At 43.2% G+C, this 20,441-nt stretch overlaps 1 protein-coding gene across 1 annotated transcript in view; it reads left to right on the top strand.

Annotated features, from left to right (window-relative positions):
* Positions 1-967: 967 nt before the first annotated feature.
* Positions 968-20,441, top strand: part of LOC133024921 (1-phosphatidylinositol 4,5-bisphosphate phosphodiesterase beta-4-like) — a 66,087-nt gene continuing 46,613 nt past the window's right edge. The window contains exons 1-3 of the mRNA XM_061092087.1: positions 968-1,009; positions 4,385-4,430; positions 17,348-17,416. The gene's annotated coding sequence lies outside the window, so the exon portion shown is untranslated. The remainder of the gene's footprint in view (positions 1,010-4,384; positions 4,431-17,347; positions 17,417-20,441) is intronic.

The raw sequence follows: 20,441 nt of genomic DNA, 5'->3' as shown, positions 1-20,441 counted from the left end.
ATCTTGCAATTCCCCAGACTTTACGATACATAATAAATAAACTTCTGGAATTTAAATTATAATACTTTTTTATTCCACTACAGCTCCTGAAAGACCTTATGTGTATATTTACCCCAGAATCTAATGCAGAAAAATTGACTATATACATATATTACTATATGGAGAAACTGAATTACCATCAGGGTAAGGGTAAGTACATCAAAATAAAAAAGTTAAATAAGTAACTCTCCAGTCGATGAATTATTGCCAGCATGATACTGCTGCTAAACTCACATTGTGGAAACCGGTCTGAGAAACCCAGTGAATGAAACAGAATGCAATGAAGTGATGCTCAACGGTAAAGAAAGAGGCAGAGACTCTTCACAGGCAGGAGGGAGGTTTGTCTGCAGGAGTGAGAGAGGGGGAGAGAGTGGGGGGGGGGGGGGGGGGGGGGGGAGAGCTGGATGTGCTTCTGCTGGATGACTCACCCCTGGTGTCAACCCCAGCCGCGCTCATTCACTCCCCTGCGAGCACGCGCGCCTGTTGTGTACGCGCGCACGTTTGTTTGGTGGGTGCGGAGGAGGAGGAGAAGGGGAGGGAGGGAGGCAGACAGGGGGGGGGGGTGTTCCCAATCAAAGCATCACAGCAGCATCAGGGCCGCTCTCTCTCTCTCTCTCCACTGGAGGGCGAGTGTGGTACAAGAGTAGCGGGGGGAGTGAGAGAGGGAGGGGGGTGGAGACGGGACAGAGCAGCAGCTGGAGGGAAGACACTGTGGGTAGAGAGAGGTTCACACACACAGAGAGAGAGAGAGAGAGAGAGAGGGAGAGAGAGAGAGAGAGAGAGAGAGAGAGAGAGAGAGAGAGGGAGGGAGGGAGGGAGAGACAGAGAGAGAGAGAGAGAGAGAGAGAGAGAGAGAGAGAGAGAGAGAGAGAGAGAGAGAGAGAGAGAGAGAAGTTCCGAGCCGGACTCTGCACAGCATCATTCCTCCCTCACCGCCGCCGGATTAAAGCTCCTGCTGCAGCGATATCACGTAAGAAACACACACACAGACACACACACACACACACACACTCACACACACACAGACACACACACATTGACCCTGATCGCTTCCGGTTGGTATTGATGGTTTGTGGTGCTTCGGGACAGGGGCTCACTTTAACGCAGGGTGGCGTGGAGCTGTCAGTCAAACTGGGGGATGCTGGGGAAACAGGCGCTGAAAACTCCATCACGTTAAAGCTGCTTCCATCACAACACACACACACACACACACACACGCACACACACACACGCACACATACACACGCACACACACGCACACGGGCGCTCTCTAGCCGTGTGTCGCTAGCTAGCTAGCCCGGATCAAACCGAGCGGACCTTTAGCAGCCTGGTAGCGGGGGCTTCGGTTCCTCCTCTCCGGTTCCTCCTCTCCTCTTCTCCTCCTCTCCTCCTCTCTCGCAGGTAAAAAAAACGTGACACACGCGGCCTGAGAACTTGCAGTGGTGCCGGTGGGGGGGTGTGTGTGTGTTGGTTGCTGGATGTTTCCAGCGGCTGCCGGGGGGAGGGAGGCTAGTCTCCGGAGCTAGCTGTAGCGGGACAGTGGGAGAGGCAGCCCCGGGCCGGTGTGACCGGGACGCGGTGACAGCGCAGCGGCTGTTTCCGGGCTCGTGTTGACATCCCGGTCCGCTGCACTGTTCTGTATCTATTTGTATATAAAACACTTAAACATATGTGTGTTTTCCTGTGAGGTTAATGTAATATGTCGCGTCCACAGACTGGGAGCTGCAGTCATCCCACTCTGCAAGGTGTCATGGTTTCACTGGCAGGGCAAACACACAAGAGCTGCTTTCTGACTCAAACGATGCTTATTGTCTGTCTATTCCAATGCGTCTCCATTGTGATATCAGTGAGCAGTGCGATTTTAATCAAATATTCCATTTGTAACGTAATAAAATCAGATTTTTCTTGCTCTCTGTAAAAAATATGCATATTTTCAGCCTATTTTCAGCCTATTATCTTCATTGGCATCAAATAAGTGATTGGAAAGAAGATGCTGGGGATGAGATTTCGTTCCTGATACCTTGACACCGAGTTTTAGGTTTAATCAATGTCAGATTTTTGTCTGCATCCGTTTTTTTTCCACAGAGGCAGATGTCATTCTTTGATGCAGGTTGCAATAGACACGCTCGATTCAGACAGCAGGTCTATTTTCATAACCTGTTTTATCACACACACCCGGGAGGCAGAGAGTGAGCCTGGGTGTTTGCTCAGGAATAACCTGTCAGCTTGTTTGCAGTCCACACAGCCCATAATGCATCGTCTGGTGCAGGGTTTCACTCGGGTGTAAATGGACAAACTTGTTGCTGGAGGACTTCTCTGCTCACACGGACGTCCTCTGTCCACTTCTGCATCCTGAGGCCTGAGCCGTGGTTGCAGAGGAAGTATTCTTCTTGTAAAAACAGCCCCACAGGTGTGATGCAGGGAGCTGTAAACACTGTTTGGCTGCTTTATCTTATCTCAGACTTTCTGTTCATGGAGTGTTTTCAGTGGGTGTTATTGTCAAATTACAGAAGGTCGTCTTGTCTCCCACGGCTTCGCCCACACTTTGCCCTCGGGTGCAAACGGTGGATCACAAAAGAAATTCTGCTGCGGCGTATTGACACAGCCACGTAAACGTTTCAGTGGTGATTACAGTCAAACGTCACCCTCCCTCCCTCCCTCCCACAATGACAATCCCTTACCTGTGGCTTAGACCCGGACTGGGAGGCTTTGTGGATGAATAGAGGTGTACTAAGAAGCTTACAGGCTGCGGGTGTGCAGGTGTTTTTTTGTTTGGAGCAGAGGACATTGTAAAGTGTTATGTCTTTGCTGCACTCGGCCATCAGAAATGATTGGTTCTGTTCAGCAGGTCTTGCCCAGGGCAGCGTTGTCCTGCTGTACTTGGTAATATGATGACAACACGATTAGGACTTTAATTATAATGCTTCATTATCGAGCTGGAAAACCACCATTAAAAATGTAATGGCCTCATGTTCTCCCTGATATCACAGCATATTTTTGGAGAAATTGCAGATTTTGTGAGCGCTACCAATTTCTATTGTGAGACTGGTTGTTGTTTTGTGCTTTTTGAGTAAAATTGTCATTGTGTGTCCTGCTTGAAATGTGCAGCATGTGTTATTTTTTCTGTGCTAAGCAGGTGGCAAGGGCTGCGATTTAATTTGCTGTTCAGATTTGGATGGAGGAAGTGTTCGGAATTAGAATCAGAAGGTGTTTTTTTCAATATCTCTGTACATTTCAACCGACAGAATAACAACGTATTTGCTCCGAGTCACAACAAAACTATGGATTGTGGAACTCAGATAAATAACACAACACATAATGGAAGAAGAGGAAAGTAAAACAACATTTCAAATTCGTGGCCACACACATGTCGAGCCTGGATCCGCAGCTTTTACATTTTCAATGTTTACAAATGTGACTGTGCTGCAGCCACGGATATTTGTGGGATGATGATATGAGACGTGTCTGAGGCGAACACATTTCCCAGTGTTGTCTTCTGGGATTCTGGTAGTTCTGTGCTAAGCTCAGTTGCAGCTGAAGGGTTTGGTCCAAACGGCAAATGAAAGTGAGAAAAAAAATCTGTTTTTCTCTGTTTGTATGTTTTCACACTGGCGTCCCTGCCAACATCGTATTGAGTTGCTGGAAGGTCGGAGGTTTCCTCTGGTGGGACTAGTTGGAATCCCTCCCGCCGCCTGCCAGTTTACTGTACATCTCAATTACTTGTTTTTTTTTTAAAAGGCTGGCATGCTCGCCCCCTTGTTTCCTCTCTATTTATTCTCATGTTGCTTTTTTTTCTTTTCATTAGACGTCTGGTCTATATTAGCTTGGCTGTCTCCTCTTCTGTCCCTGTTGTTTCGACGCGGTCTAGCAGGTTTCTATCACAGCACGTATTGTTTTTTTCACACGCGACTCCCATAACAAAGCTGTCAATCATCCTCCTGGATGTTTCTGACGCCTCACAGAGAGATCTAGCTCTCACAGTCGGATGGATTGATCGGCCGACAGACGAGGAGACTGGCACTAGGATTGACAGACCCAGTCTTATGGTAGCACGTTAAAGAAAACGTGTTGGATCACAAACCCTGTCGCTATCCTATCGTTAAAATCTGACAAGCTCTACGGCTTGTTTGTCAATATCGTGATTTACTTGATGTTTTCCTTGGCAGCGGCGTAAGAAGGGATGTGGTATGTGCTCGCCCATCTGAGCGGTTCTCTCTCAGGTCCCGTCCTTCCTACTGCACGGAACAGGTTTTCAGACCTCAGCCAAATAAGTCCACATTCAGGTCTCTTGGGATTTATGAAATTCTCCCTCCTTCTTAAAGTATGTCCTTTTTTGTCTCTGCAGGCCAAGACATGAGCTTCTCCCGCTGAGTGTTATTGATGCTGAACTGGTGAGTTTTTTTTTCTCTGCTGCAATACAGGTTTCTCTGTCTTATCTTATGTTGTTTCAGTCCATGTTTGACTTGTCAGCTATAGCAACCACCTGGTAGCAACTGGTGAAAGGCTTTCACAATACTCTTTTCAATATTAGTTTCCGGAGCAGCCGGTTCGCGATTGCATATTAATGGTCTAATCTGCATTTGGTCAATTAAATAAAGTGTATGCATAATGTCCGTGAAACATTTGGCCTCCTCCTCCCTCAAGGCCTACCTGACAACTTATGTAATTGGGATGTCTCGGTGTGTTATCTCATATGCTTCTGAAAGCACAAGAAAACCCCAGAGGGAAACTAAACAACAACCAACAGGAAGGCGAGGAGTGATAAGGGGTATTTCCTGCCATCTTGGCTTTACCACAGAAATCTACTCGACTCTTATTTCTGCCTTATTGTTGTCCCGTCTCCCTCATTAGAGTATACAAATGCGTTTCCCCGCAAAGCATTCTGCATTTGTAAAACGAGCTGCATCGAGAGCTGCGGCCGAGAGACATTTTATTGGATTTGCGCTGAATGATGAAAGCAAGTGGCCCCTAATTTTTCACTGTATCTCTCAAACAAGACTGATTTGCAGCGCTCGCCCGTCCGTGGCCAGACATCACTCACTGATAAGCAGGTTGCGTGGCTGCTGCAGCCGTGTGCTCCCTCCTGCCAACCTAGAAACTGTAATGCGGCCGAGAGGTGATTGCTCTCTATAATATGTTCTGTATTAAAGATGTAATCTGTATTAATGATGTCATGTGTAGCATGAAGGATGCTGTTTGGCCCGGGCCTGATTAATTGATGTATGCTTTAAGCTTTAATATTATAGAGGAGGGACGTATACTTTTTCTTTATCCCGTCATTATGTTTGCCTAAATATAGGAAATATATATTTAGTTATAATGCTATGCTATTGTCAGGGTTGAGCAATGGTTCCAATACTTAACAGAATACATTTTTTGGAAAGCTTAACACAAATCTATTTCAATAGTTTGAATTCTACAAGCGGCTTACTTGCAAGTTTTAACATAGCAAGATCATTAAAATTAAACTTTTTCATCCATTATCAATACTGCTCTTTGCCTCTTGAGGGTCACGGGGTGAGCAGAAGCCAATAAGAGCCGACATTGGACCAGAGGCTGGATACGCCCTGAACAGGTTCACACCTACTGAGTCTCCAATTAACCAATACCTCCAACCTGCATGTCTTTGGACTCGGGGAGGAAGGTCCCCGGAGAAAACCCACACAGACACGGGGAGAACAGAACATGAAAGCACCACACAGAAAAAACGGTTTATTGGAATTATGCAAAATTATTTTTGTAAGGTGTACTCACGCGTCAGTACAACAGCATAGGTTACGGCACTATGGGAAAAACAAGGATTTATTTTTGCCTTTTTTTGGGGTGTTGCTGTAGTCCAGATAACACAGCAATCATCAGTTTGTAAAAAGTGCAGAGTATATGTTGACATTATTTTCCAGGCTCATTGATTCTGATCAAGTCTTCAATCACAGGCTCTGCTCTTTTTGTGATTTTAAACAATATAATCTTTCCTCGCTTAGAATTCTCTAGTGCATAATGTGGCTGCATAATAACATAGATATAAGAGAGGTTTGCCTCTGTGAAGTCAATGAGGGGGACAATGATGGGCAACGGACATGGTTCATGTATAGTTTCTCAGTTTTTTTATTGCTATTACGGCTCATTTAATTTCTCTATGTATTCAGTCCAGCAGGGATAGTGCGGTTTGCTCCTGCTGCTGTGCATATTTAAACAGATTATAATTACCCAGCTTGTAAAATGCTGTGCAGTAACAGAACTTAAAGTACCAGTAATATTGGGATTTAATTTGATTGAAAATCCTTTGAGCCATACGATTCAGTTTGCAGTTTTTAGAGGAGTGTTCAGTGTGTTTGTTAAGAGGAAACTATCATATAAGACGTGTATGAAAACAGACGACCTTCGAAATATCAGGCTCATCCACTGTTTGCGTCAGCGTTGCCTCTGAAGGAGCATCTCTGTCAGACTCTTTTAAACGATGAACATAAATGCTGTTATGAAAGCAGCAGCAGTCATACACCGACACTGTCTGTACCGGCAGCAATGTCAGCAGCAGCAGCCGAGTCAACACCTACCTAAATCAATTCCCGTTGCAAATGTCTGCGTCCAGCACCCTGATACGCTGTTCTGCCTTCAGCCGCATTTTCAGACCTTGACATTCATTGAAAATATGGATGTGACAGTTACTTGGGGCTGCATCCAGGCAGAGTGGGTGTCACTTTTAAGGAAATGCATTTTACAATGTTACGGTCGGGATTTTAATGGCTGCTCTGATATGGTAAAACTGTTTCATGCTCATCGAAATGTGCCTAAGGAGCTTGTTTTGCAATTTAAAAAGGGAGAGATGTTTTCAATCATTGTGTCGTACATGACTGAGTATTTGTGCAATTCAATTATCGGGAATGTAGATTCAAGCACCACACTACAGGTGATTTAAAAAGTAGCAACGTCTACATCTGCTCAAGCATCATTAGTGGACTCAGTAAAATGTTTACTAGTCTTTTTAAGATTGGGGGCGGATGCCAAGTTTAGGGAATGGATTTGGAGGAGTTGTTCATCCACTTCTGACGTGGTTTGATCCCTGGCTTCTCCAGTTTGCACCTCGAAATTACCTTAGGCGAGATGCTGAACCCCAAATTGCCCCTGATGGCTGTGCCGGCAGTATTTAAATGCACTTTCATTGATATAGTAGTGGTGTATGAATATGTGTGTCTGGTGAATGGCTGAATGGTGTTGTGCTGTACGGTGCTTTGAGCGGTCAATAAGTTTAGATAACCATTATATAAATACAGCCAATTTCCCCAGCAAAAAACCCATCGATATATGATAGGAATAGCAAGCTAGCTAATGTAGCGAATTAAATATACTGATCATGGGGCTAAACACGTCACTTGTAATGGGTCCATTTTTGCAAACCCACACCCGGAGAGCTCCATATACTGGACCTGACCTTGATCTCAAATCCAGACCTGTTTATATATGTCCGGTGACTTGTAACCCGTGATCAAACCCACACGCTACATGCATGATCCTTGTCTCCCCTTTTCAGTGGTTTTTACTAATCTGTCATTGCTCCTGAAACGGTCAATGTGTTTCCTAAAAACGCAAGTTCTCACCCGCTACCAGCCCACGTTTAGCTCTTATTTACCATCCTTGTACTTATGAATTTATATAAATATATTTTTAACCGTTGCACAACTTGAACCCCCAGGTATCCTACTCAGATTGATTCCATTAATGTATATCACAAACCAGTAAGCAGCCTATTATGAAGACAAGGCTTCACACTGCACCACTGTCTGCTGTGATCTGCTCCATGTAGTGTAACAGTGCTTTATTAACAAATGGAGTCGGAACAGGATTTGCTGGTTAAACAATATGACAACACCATTTCTAAATTATTAAAGGCATCTTTCTTAGCTTTTTTCTTTTCGGAAAAAAAATAATTCCGCAGCAGCACATATGCCGATATATTTGAAAGACAACAGCAGGTGATTAAATCAGCAGACCGACCAAATTGGTCTGGCTCCAGTCAAGTAAGGTATTTTATTTATATGGGACCAAATCGTAATCGAAGGGCTCTACTTATCATTATGGATGTGCAGCTCTATGTGCAGACGCAGCTAAGAGGCTCAGCTCTCTCCAGCGTTGCCCTCTGCTCTGTGCTCCGTTAAACCTCTCAGCTCTGCTCCGTCAGTCTCGGCTTCGAACGCAGCACAGCTGATCAAAACCTGACCCCGACCGCTCCACATGTTATGGATAAATACGACTGGTGCCGTTTGCTGCTGGAAGAAAATCAGACATCAGTGATGAGAGAGTTGGTCTCCACTACAAGGGTAAGTGTGGCTGGAGGCTGAATCTAATGACAGGGGTATTCTCTGCAGATTCGGTCAACACACACACCCACAAACAGAGGGAGAGATGGAGAGCGTACGCAAAACAGACAGAAAGCGAGGGAGCCGCTTACTCTCACACCAGCAGATGGGAGCTGCAGTCATCAAGTCAATATTTACTCGTTCTCAACCAAAAATTGGCAGCGTTAGCTTAGCTGACTCGGTAGCAGGCAGCCGGAGCATCCCGGTCTGTGTGAATGAGGCTTTAAGGAGGTAAAAACACAAAAGTGATGATAGTTCCAGCTCGACTAACCACGTGCACTCTTTCATTCTTCAAACCCCCCCGCTCCTTCTCACACACATTCTCCGTGTGCACATTCACTTTATCCGCGGCTCAATCCACTGTGGGGATACACGTGAACGCAATTTGCACTTCCAATTAAACTGTCGACCTTCGCTCCAGAATGCAAAGCTTGATTTTGCTACATCCTCCCCTGGATAGCTATTATTACACCCAGCCCGCCCAATAATCGAGAGAATAAGGCTTTTTTCTTTTTTTTTTTTCTTTCCTTCAATCCACTGACGAGGATGATTGAAGTCAGCAAAATGATGACTGCATTTATCACACTGTCAATATGTGAGGGGGTGGGGGGGGATATTACGAAACCTTTAGGGACTCTTAGCAATCGATTGAATTCTGCATTTGGTCAGTTTATTGACTGAAACCTATCGTTTGAACAAGTAGAATAGAAAGCAGGTTGTGGTTTTCCATAACAAGGGCCTCAATACGAAAGAAAAGTTCTACATTTAGGTTTCATATATATAAAAGAATTTATCAATATTTGGAATATAAAATAGAGGAGCCTTAAATGTCTCAAATGCAAAGATTTCTTGCAAGGAGGTCCTTTTCAGTGGTGACCTTTTTTTTTTTTAAATGAATGTGATCTGGAGGATGACACAGCTTATTTGTATCAAAATATAAAGAGCAGGGTGAAAGGAGAAGTAGAGACTGAAACAGCAGAATAGCCTGGACTAGGGTTAGGGTTAGGGTTAGCCTGAAGCCTGCTGCTGAGCCTCTAACATGGCTCCAACACATGACTCACTGGCCAGATCAGATGACTAGATAAACAGCAAGAATGCTGCTTCTTCCTTTTTTACAGGACATCTCTTGTCTGGCTGGGAAAGGAGAGAGAGATGTTAGTGTGTGTCTGTGTGTGTGTGTTTGTGTGTGTGTACAGTACGTGCCAGAAGAGCATCTTTAATCAGCCCACGACTGTATGAGATAAAAAGTCCAAGCAATTATGTAACGTTCAGCAGCTGAACTTATCACTTCCTGCTCAGCTAAGTTGAAATGCAGATTACAGACTACACACAATTGTTCCCATTATATTTTTGACTTGCATGATTTAATGGCTGTGAGGGATTGTCTGGTTCTATGCAGATGTCTCTGGAACAGCCTGGAGTGTTATATGCAGGGCTAATTCATGTCTGTTTTGTGTGTTGAGACACAAAGTGGATTTTAATGGCGTTTCTTTTCCGACCGCGCTCCCTGAACTCCAGGATGGAGAGAAACAAACACATTTTAGGCCGAGTGTAAACAACACAGTGCAGTGGGCAAACAGTTCCCTCGCATGGATTTCTGATCAGTGCCAGATATTTGTCAAAGGCCCCTGGCGATTTCTCATCAGACACTTCTCGCATGTCATTTAAACAAACCTCTGGACTTGGCCCAGAAATCCATTCGATGGATATCATAACAAACTGCTGTAAGTAATGTAAAGTTTAGAAAAGTGTCAGAATCAAAGCACATAATATGAGAGTTGTAAACATTCTTTTGGCAAATGCTTTGAGACATCTGTTCTCCCCAAATTACATTATTATGAATGGGAAGCTGCACATACTGTATATAGCACGTATAACATATACAGTTTTTCCAAGCAGCACTTAACCAATCCTGGCAAGTATTAGGGTAAAACACTATTGAGAAGCTTCAACTTGCGTTCTCTGTGCCCCTATAGGACGTCCTTTTTATTTCCCAGTGACCTTATCTGCTAATTGAGAATTATATGATACATATAGAATGTGTGACTTGAGAAATCCCATCAGGCCTTTGAAGATCAGAAAAAAAAGTGACTATTCATACATTACAACTGTTATGTATTTCACAAAGTGGACGTTTATCATGTCGCAGCAGTTTCCTGGCTCAGTTAAAACTGACTCAATCATTTTGTATACACACTCCACTGATGCAAGAGTTTAGGAAGGGACCTTACAAGACGTGTTTTATTGTGACGCAACACACTTCAAACATGCTGTTCCTTTTGCCGTTGACAAGCAGCGACATGTTTGAATAAGCCCGCGAGTCCCTTTGTTGCAAACCTTTCAAGAGCTATTTTAAAGGTCAAACCTGCAATCAGAGCATATCAATATTTGATTTATATTATGGATAAAGAAATTAATCAGACCCTGACAACCCAGCATTAGACTGTAACTTGAAATATCTTGTAATCTTTGCAGTTTTACAGCAGCAGTTATCATGATCCGGGGGTTTAATATATCTGCAAATGCTCACTGAGCAGCTACTTTGTCAGAAATCCAGCTGAAAAGCAACTGTTTACAGTGTAGACAGAAAAACTCATGTTGTATTAATAAAGCAGTGAGTCAGAGATAATTAGACTGCGATCTGATTCAAAACTGCACATGGTGTAAGGAGCTGGAGGTACAGCTTGACACTCTTCTGTTTAATGGAACAAGAAGCTGCTGCCACTGTGAGCCGCTCCTTATTCTCTACTCACTTTCACAAGTAAAATAATGGCAGATTCAAAAGACCCCGTCTGAGCCGACCAAATACACGGCTCTGTCAGCGACTTCTGTGGAATGAAAGCCACTCCGTGTTTTGCCAGATGAATAAATTCAATGTTCACTGGCAGCAGTCGGAAATCTTTGGTTTGCATTAGCAGTAATTTAATACATATCTGATATGGCTGTGGGAGAGTGAACCGGAAATTGCTGATACCAATGGGGTAAAATTAAAAATAGCAACGCTTAATTGCATGCAGCCCTTGTGTCCGGTGAAGCATGAATCCAGTGTAGGAATGGCAGACTCTTACATGAACAATCACATTTGATTTGGTGTTTACTGTGGTATAGTTGAAAAAAGCCAAACTATGTTTGAATAATGAAAGTGATGGCAAGTAGCTGTGTGATTTGGTCTTCATGTTGGACATCACTAAGCACCTCTTAGAGCAGAAGGCGAAGCTTTAATGTCCCATCCTGCACCTCAGGTCTCTACTTTCAAATGAGGAATAATTTTAAGTAAATTTAAAGCTGCGGTCACTGAAACTGTTAACACTCCATTGTTCTACTGTGCATGAGTAGAAACCTGTTATGAAGTTTGAATATGCTGCTGCATAAGCAAAACTCCTTCAGGCGTTTGGTGAGCAGGATTTCGGAACATGAAAAGCTAACAAAATGAATTGAACACATTTGTCAAGCCATCAAAGGTGCAATCAGCTGATCTGCCTGCCAGCTTCCACACAAACTCATTAAGCTGCTTAGCAATGACAAGCTCAGTACAACAACCTTCCTCTACTCAAGTTCTATAAACCGCATGCAACGTACATCCTTGAGGATTTCCTCACTCTGAGAAGACGTGCACTACTACATGACTCATGCCAAGACTCAGTTCTGCTCAACACTGACTGACTCAAAACTGGGAAACAACTTGGGAGTAGCATCCTCATCACTATCATCTTACATCAAATATCATTGCACAAGAGAAGCAGTTCCAACCATCCGAATAGAGAGATTAGTGTGATTTAGTATGGTCCTTTAAGGCTGTAAGAAAAATTGAAAATGTCATCAAAAGGTTCCTGAAACAACCTTACAAAAGCTAAAATGACATTTAGGAGTCTGCAAATGTGTCACTTTTTAAAGTGTTCAATGCCATATAAGCACTAAATATGCTATAAAAGCTATTGTCAGTGTGAGTTGAGTTTCAATACTTTGCCATCATTGGTGGTAAAGACCATATTACTTCAGCTAATGTCCTTGGATTTTGCACTCAATAACATGTGATCTAGTAATTAGCCAGCATAAAGGTGCAAGAGGAGAAGTACTGTGCGTCCATGCAGAGAGACCCAGACCTTATTTTGTCCTTTTGAAACACAGTCGTCAATCACTCTTTAGGGCAGTGAAGCAGAGCTTTTCTCTCTGTGAGTTCTCTGTCTGACTCACCAAGTAGAAACAATTTCCCTCTCACCTTTCTCTCTCTGTCTGGATTTTCACTCTCTCTGGCTGTCTTTCTCATATTTTGGCCTTCGGGGAACTGCCTCCTGACAGCATTATACAGAAAAGAATAAAAAACACAGAATAGTCAGACTGTATTTGAAATGTTTTGGTGCATGTGTGTGTCTCTTTGTCTGAGTGCCTCCCTCTACTCCTCCAGCATTCTCGGCTTCTCTCTGCTCACCTCCCAGTTCGATTTCACCCACATTCTACTAAGAACACAGTAAGAGAGTGTTGTTTCAACTCGTTCATTCAGTTAGTGTCAGTACTCTCATTTTGCTTGGTTTGTGGTTTTAGTGTATCTTGAATATAAAATATTAAAGTTGATAGTATTCTATCATAGCATCTTGCATTTACACATGGGGAAAAGTATCTATATAGATTTAGATATATTATAGAAATTCTTAGGTGTTTAACAGTTCCTCTATTTCTTCACACACACACACACACACACACACTAAAATCTCTCTCCGTTCCAAGAACAGTTTTTACATTGATAAAATAACGATGTAGAAATTAAATGGAAACAGAAACAAGTTACGGCAAATAATTTTCAACAAGCCGAGGTGCGTCACATCCTGGGGTCCATAAGTAATTCAAATTATTTCACAATCCTTCATATTGAAGCTCGATACATAATTCATAATTTTGAGCCCCTTCATGAATGTTAACTGTACATAGAAGGAGCTGTAGCACACAATTGGCGGTCAGACGAAGTTGAATTGACCGTTTTAAGCTGCCGCAGATTTTGGTTGACATCCAATTATTCTCTTACTTTCCAAAATCATACAAAAGAATAGATTGGCTAATGCCACTCTCACATTCGTCTTCTTAGTTTGTCACTGAACTGAAAATAGACTCTAACTTCTTGGAGTCTTAACTGATACCTAGCAACCTCACAGACAAGATAATGAGATGAAATCTCCCCATGACGTGACATTTTTACTCTGCTGTTTATGTAGAGAGTCAAGAAAAATCTAACGTGTTATTATGTGAGATTGAGACGTCTTGGAAGGCTAATTTTGTTATATTTTGTCAGAGAATTCCTGTTGGCTTGGATTGATGATCATTTATTTTTAGGGCTTGCTGTTTCAGTTCTTTGGCCTCAGAATTGCTTTTCCAATCTGGTGACCCCACCTCGAGCCTCTGAGGAGCCCAGTCGCTCCGTAGGACGCAGCTGCATGAAAAACGGGAGGCAAGGGTTTTCTCAGAAGGCTCCTCTGTTATTGGATGTCCCCTCACTGTGACCCCCAGAGATGAATGATAAAAGAGGAAGTTATCTAACGCCAGGGACTAAATGAGAGTGATCCTCTCAATACCCCGGGAGGTGTTGAGCAGAGCAGGAATACTGAGCTGAGACAAAGTTGATAGGATTTTTGGGTTTTGATTTTCAGATAGCCCTCGTCTGCTTCACTTTTGAGCAATGCCACACTTGTTTTATAACCACATTTCTCCCTCATGTGGGGGTTATTTTTAGACAGGGCTATTCCAGGTAACATGTATAATGTCACTTCCCCTGCCACAGCCCATCTTGTAATACCTGCGGGAGTGAGTGTGTGTGGTTGGCTGCATTAATGGTGCTGTCCTTTTAATCAGCACCCCTGTGTGTTTCCCCTGTAGAGCTGTCACAGGTTGAGTGATGATGGCGGCTCTGCTGCTGTTTACACCGTTTAAATCCTCCTGTAGGCAGGGGTGAGATACCAGCCTCTTACCTGTTGCCCTAATCAAAGGAATTATTATCGCGCCACTGGATGTTACTTGGAATAGCACCATCTAAAAATACACACACTCCAAACACACACACACACACACACACACACACACACACACACACACACACACACACACACACACACACACACACACACACACACACACACACACACACACACACACACACACACACACACACACACACACACACACATGAAGGGCAGGGGGAGAGAGCTCAGGTTGTAAAGTACATCCATCCTTTGTTTGATATATTGTATCCGCCAATGGACTATGCTAGCAGAGGTGCTTCCAGTGAGTTTCCATGGTAGCTCCGGGCTCCCATTTGTCACTTAACAGCGAAAGACTTAGACTCAAAGATATAATGTGTAACAATTCTCCATTAAGACCTCCAACTAGACCTATGTTATACATTTTGTCGACTTGTGTGCTTACATTATCTAAATGTTTGCACCAACATTCAAACCCAGAGAAATACCCAATTTTTTTTCAAAGAAATCGAATGTTTCATTTTGTCGCCATTTGATTGCATGATATCCACTTTACTCGTAACTTTGCCCATCTCTGCTATAACCCCCGGGGCAAATGATGCATAATCAAAGAAAAACACATTTAGCCTGTTGGCCACTCATAATGGATCACGATTGTTCATTATCGTTTGCTGCATAACATGAATAAAAATCAAAGCAACACTTACTCAGTGAACATTCTGAGTAACGTCAGTTAGATTATCTTCAGCAATGGTGGTGAAGTAAACATCTCCCATGATCCCATGCTGCTTTAGTACGTCATCAAACTAGGTCTTTTGTTATTGTTTGGATTGAGAGACCCCTAGCGGCTGAATTTACCTACCGTACATTTAATGCCCACAGTGTGTAGAAGTTCACTACTTTCCTTTCTCCTGTCTTGGTCAAAAAAGCTTTGGACAGGTTTTGTATTTAAAATCAAACAAATAGAACAAATCACCGTGTATGGTGTGGGATAGATTTTATATTTGTACCTTTTTTAATTTTTTGGGATTGCTTTGTTACATAGTTATTTTAGCCTACATGGGGACATATTAGCTGTCCCCCAGACCAGGTTAAACAACGGGGGGGGACTGAGTATTTGCTGTACTTTTCTGTTTGTCTATCTCTCTCTCACTAAACTGTTACTCCACAGCATAACATAAATACTGATCTCTGTATACAGAACGTGACTTCCCCTTTTTTTGGCACACAGCGTTCCCACTGATCCACTGCCCTGGCTGAAGAGGCCTGTGAACAGCTCTCTTCCAGTGAAGCCACTTGACAAGTAGAATATTTGATCCATATAAGCTGCGACTGTGAGAGAGGCCCATTCACATTGAAGAGCAGATGGAGAGAGAGACAGAGAGAGAGGAAGTAATACAAATAGAAAGCAGATGATCACACAATGGGCAAAATTAATGTAGCACTGTCAATATTGAGTTGATCGATGGTAGATTACCTTTTGAAGACATATTGACTCCTAAAACCAATTCAATATAATTTATTTTGTTTAATTGCCCCTTTAATTAAGTTTTGTGTGAAAGGCTAAATATATTTCCAGCAATCCCGTGTGGTTTACAGGGGCCATTTAAAGTCCTGTCATTCATAATCCTGCTCATTATAATATTATGCATTGCCAGATTAGTAATCAAGGGCCACTCTTTTGTATCGCATAACGCTGTCAGGGTTCCTTTCAGCACTTGTAGTGTGTTTCATAAACTGCCATTTTATGGATATGTATGAGATTCAGAGAGTTGAGCGTTTCTAAACAACTGATTCAGGAAGTGGTCATACAGGAAGTAATAGGCAGAGAGGTTGTGTAAAAAAAAAAAGGGAAGGGAAGTAACAGTGACAGATTTTTCGAGGATGACATCTTTTGCATTAATTGTTGTGCAGTTGGATGGATGTGTTCGTTTCATGTTACCAAAATGCTCTACAGTCATATTAGAAGGACACTATATATTACATAAATATTGCAATATTGTCTCTGCGATGCTGCTGAACACGTCATCAGATGTGTAACCCGGGGTCATTGGCTGTCTGAATTAAAGTAATGTAGAGTAGTTCATGTTAAACAGTCATTACGTCCATGTTGTTCTCTGTGAAATGTGCCCAGAGGATGTTCTGTATGAGAAGCCACAATGGAACAAAAGAGCCAGTCACAGGATAACATTTTTTTGTCGGGCTTACAAAAATCAACATTAATAAGCTTTGATAATCCCCCATGTAAATAAAATCTCCAGGACTGCCAGGTTCCTCACTTGCTTGTTGAAATGTATCCTGGGCCATCCAAGCTTATCTGGCAAAGTTTATCTTCCAGAGTGATTGTATAAAGAAACCATTACCGCTGCAGTTCCTGTTCTGCGCTCGGCAAAGCAAGACGGAGCTGTGACGACGAGGTGAGGGGAGACACAAGCAGAACAGTCCTCTAACAGGAAATGTGCAGGAATTGTCTTTGGTTTGGAACTGTGGATATAAGAATATAAGGTGTCTTGCCAAGAGGAGGATTATCCCTTTCTGTTCGCGTTTCTCTCCCCGCTCAGTCTCTTTCTCTGTTCCTTTGACCCAATCTGTACTTTACATTTACGTCGTGCTTTTAGCAGTCCCTCTTTACCTCACCGACATACCTACCTCTCTCTGAGGCAGAGAGAGAAGCGGAGGTGGTGCCGCTTGTCTGATTTGCCTGCAAATTCCCACAGCTCCCCCTCTGACGAAGGCAGCCTTTCTTAAGGGCAGCAGCCTCCTATTAAAAGTTTATTTAGAAGAAGCCAGAGAAATGATTGAAAATCTGCAAAAGTCAAAGGGGGGGGGGGGGGCGCGTGTAATTACACACCAGTGTGTTGTGCGTGCAAATGCTCATGTGGGGACGTGCTTGTGTGTCAACCCAAGAGGAAGCTAGATAATGACGTTAGTAGCTAGTTGGATGTCTGCAAATTGCACTTCATATTTTTTTTGTTTTATTTCTTTCAGAGTGGTCCAGTGCTGCTGTCCTCCAGTATTTCCCTTCCCTCAGTTATCTGTTCCTCTGTCTGTCACCAGGTAAGTAACGCTCACATTCACCTCCCACATATAAACACTAGAGCACGGAGGCTCACAGTCTTTTTCAGTCCTTTACGTAATCATCATGTCACTGCCTGGCTCGGACTGCAAATTGCTGTAACCTTAATAAAACCGAGCATCTATACCCGTTAATGTGATGTGATGTGAGGCAGGCATACACTTTACGTATACCTCAGAAAGTAATGCGTATTAGGATCTTGTTTTTTCCAATTTGGTATGAAAAATCCAACAGACACTACCTGACATAGCTGCAATGTCAGAAATCAGTTATTTATGCGTAACTCAATGAGTAAAACAACACAAAGGTCAAGTTTAGCAACGTGCAAGACTTGAGATTAGGACAAACTTGTCTGCTCCCTGGGTGACATTTCACTTTGCTGCTCCTCTTCGTCTCTCCCTCTTCTGGATAGGACCGTATACCGAAATGATAACAGAGCAGCTTGACAGATCAAATTATGTTACAAATGACCATTTTCCGATCTCCGTGACACACCTGGTAATACGGCTGAACAAGAAACATCGGTAGTCATCTCTCTGCAATGCCAGCTGGCCTTACTGAGGCCTCACACCTGTTGCACGTCAATCCAATAGATTATGATATATCTCTGTTATTTAGGATAAAACCTGGGTACAAAAGGCTTCAAGCAAAAACATGTCTAAATCGTCAGTAAAACAACAGTTTGTATTAGGGAAAGATTGATTTGATCTTGTTGTAAACAAGGACTTTTTTTCTTTCGTCCTGTCAAGAAAATGATTGAGAATTATCATCCTTGACCTTGGTGGGAAATTATCCGATCTTTTCACACATAGCTTCTCTAACTTGGTGTGTCCTGGTGCCACTTTACATAATTGTGCCGAACTCGAACATTGTAATGCACTAGAAAATTCTAGAGAAAAAGTATTTTTCCCTTTGTTAAAATGGCTGAATGTATTAATATTTAACCAGTGCTTTTTGCATGTACCGGGGGAAAGCAGCAACACAAACCAGCCTTAATGTGTAATTCCCAGCTATCTGTTATTGCCAATTACAGGGCTTGTGTACTAGAATTGAGAGACTTTGGATCTGTGTGAGTGTGTGTGTGGCCGAGGCTTTTAATGATGGGGGTAGTTGGTCTCCCACTAGAGATGTGTCTGTGCTCTGGTAAGGCCCGAGGGGGTAGTTGGTCTGGGTGGGCTAGTGAGTCCCTCTGTCTCTATAAATACACACTGGGATCCCATTCAGTGGCTGAAATGCGAGTGTTTGTATGTGTATGGTGTTTGTGTGCGGGCGTCTGCATGACGCCACTGCAGCCAGGCGAGCTTGAGGCTGTTACTGGCCAGAGGGTTGCTATGGAGAACAGTGGTGTCAGAGAGGAGCAACATCTGTGGGGTGTTTGTTTGTCGAGACAGGTTTTCCTCTTTCTGTGTCTGTCTTCCCACTTTCTCTGTCAGTCTAGTAGTTGAAAACTCACAGCCTTCTGGGCTGAATTATGAAGAGCCTGATGAAAAATCTCCGGTTTCTCATCATTAGTCTTTTCAAACAGTGGTAAACAAGGCACTCGGATGTGGAACCAATTTCAAGCTGTGATTTGTTGTGTAGTAGTTCAGCTGCCTATGCCCACCCATGCTCACAGCAGGCCGAGGGCTGTGTCAGTCAGCAGGGACTCTCTTCACTGGGTTTATGCCAGAGGAAAGCTTGGATTCTGGGGAACCATTTAACCTCTGCCCCCTTCCTGCTCCCTCTCTCCACAGCTCCCCTCTCTATATGGTCATGTTCTTTTTCCACAGCTCCTTTCTCCTGGCTGCCTTATCGGTAGCTCAGCAGGGCACAGATTCTCTTTTAATAGGTACTTATTTGGGCAATGGGAGAAATCCCATATTTTTGGAGTAATCCCTGCTACCTCCCCCTGCCCTCCTCTTGCCCTCCTCCTGACTGGTCCTCAAATTCTCCAGCTTCTCTTTATTACTCATTTCTCATGCTGGGTTATCCCTCATTTCTCTGGTTCCTCCTCTGAGCTGGACAGAAGAATGGAGAGAGGGTGAATCTTTGGCTTTCATTTCAGATGTAAGAGACCACTCCGCGAATTGGGTTTCCTCTTTTGACTTCCTCTAATTCAGGACATTTGAATCCTCTATGGCATTGTTCTAAGTTCCATATGCTGTTTTGCAGTAGCCAGAATTCCGCAGCTTCCCGAGCACTTTACAGAGGTCAACCAGGCTATGTTATTATCTTTGACCATGTTTGGGCAAACCTTCCCCAGAAGATCCCTCCGTGGGGCATGTGTAGCGGGGCAAACCAAACCTTTGACCCCCTAATCTGGTCTAAATGAGACTGTCATACACACAGCGCAGAGCACCACCGACTCTGTGATGTAACAAAGTCATTTAGGGATAATTTGGTGTTTTCCTTCTGAAGTCATCCCTCTGCAAACACCAGTTGCCCAAATTAACTTGCCTGTATAAGTCGCCCTGCACCTACCGTCATCAATCAATTTACATCAAGATTAGACTAAGCCTAGAGGACTAGATTATGTCTTTGTCCTTACATGACTCTTGTAATATGTTAAGTGTTAACAGCATGACTGTTACAGCCTATAAAACAGCAGAGAATCATGCAGTGTTTGGAGAAAATGTCAACTGCTGCCTGTGAAATAGTCGGACCAAAAAGATGAACCTACTACTTGTGTTTAGGAAAAAAAAATTTCAATTAGAGCTATGACCGAAATAGAAAAAGCTAGATGAGTCCACTTCAGAGGGGATGGAGATTGATCTTTGTCCTCATCAGTCTGTCAGGACATACATTTGTGCTGCAGTCTACCCACGCTTCACACAGGCCCACTCTACCTTCACGTCCTCATCACTTAACCTGCACTATTTTTCTAATATGAGAGACTCATGCTTTGTCTAACCACAGTTTTTAAATGAATTGTATATGCTTCAAAGTCTTTCTAATACCAGTTTTGCAATGTGAGGTTTCTATTATTGACCAGACACATATACAGTACATTTGAAAAAAATGCTCTCT

Source organism: Limanda limanda, chromosome 18 (genome assembly GCF_963576545.1).
Source record: "Limanda limanda chromosome 18, fLimLim1.1, whole genome shotgun sequence".
Classification (NCBI taxonomy): Eukaryota; Metazoa; Chordata; class Actinopteri; order Pleuronectiformes; family Pleuronectidae; genus Limanda; species Limanda limanda.
This window is presented reverse-complemented; position numbering and strand designations above follow the sequence as displayed.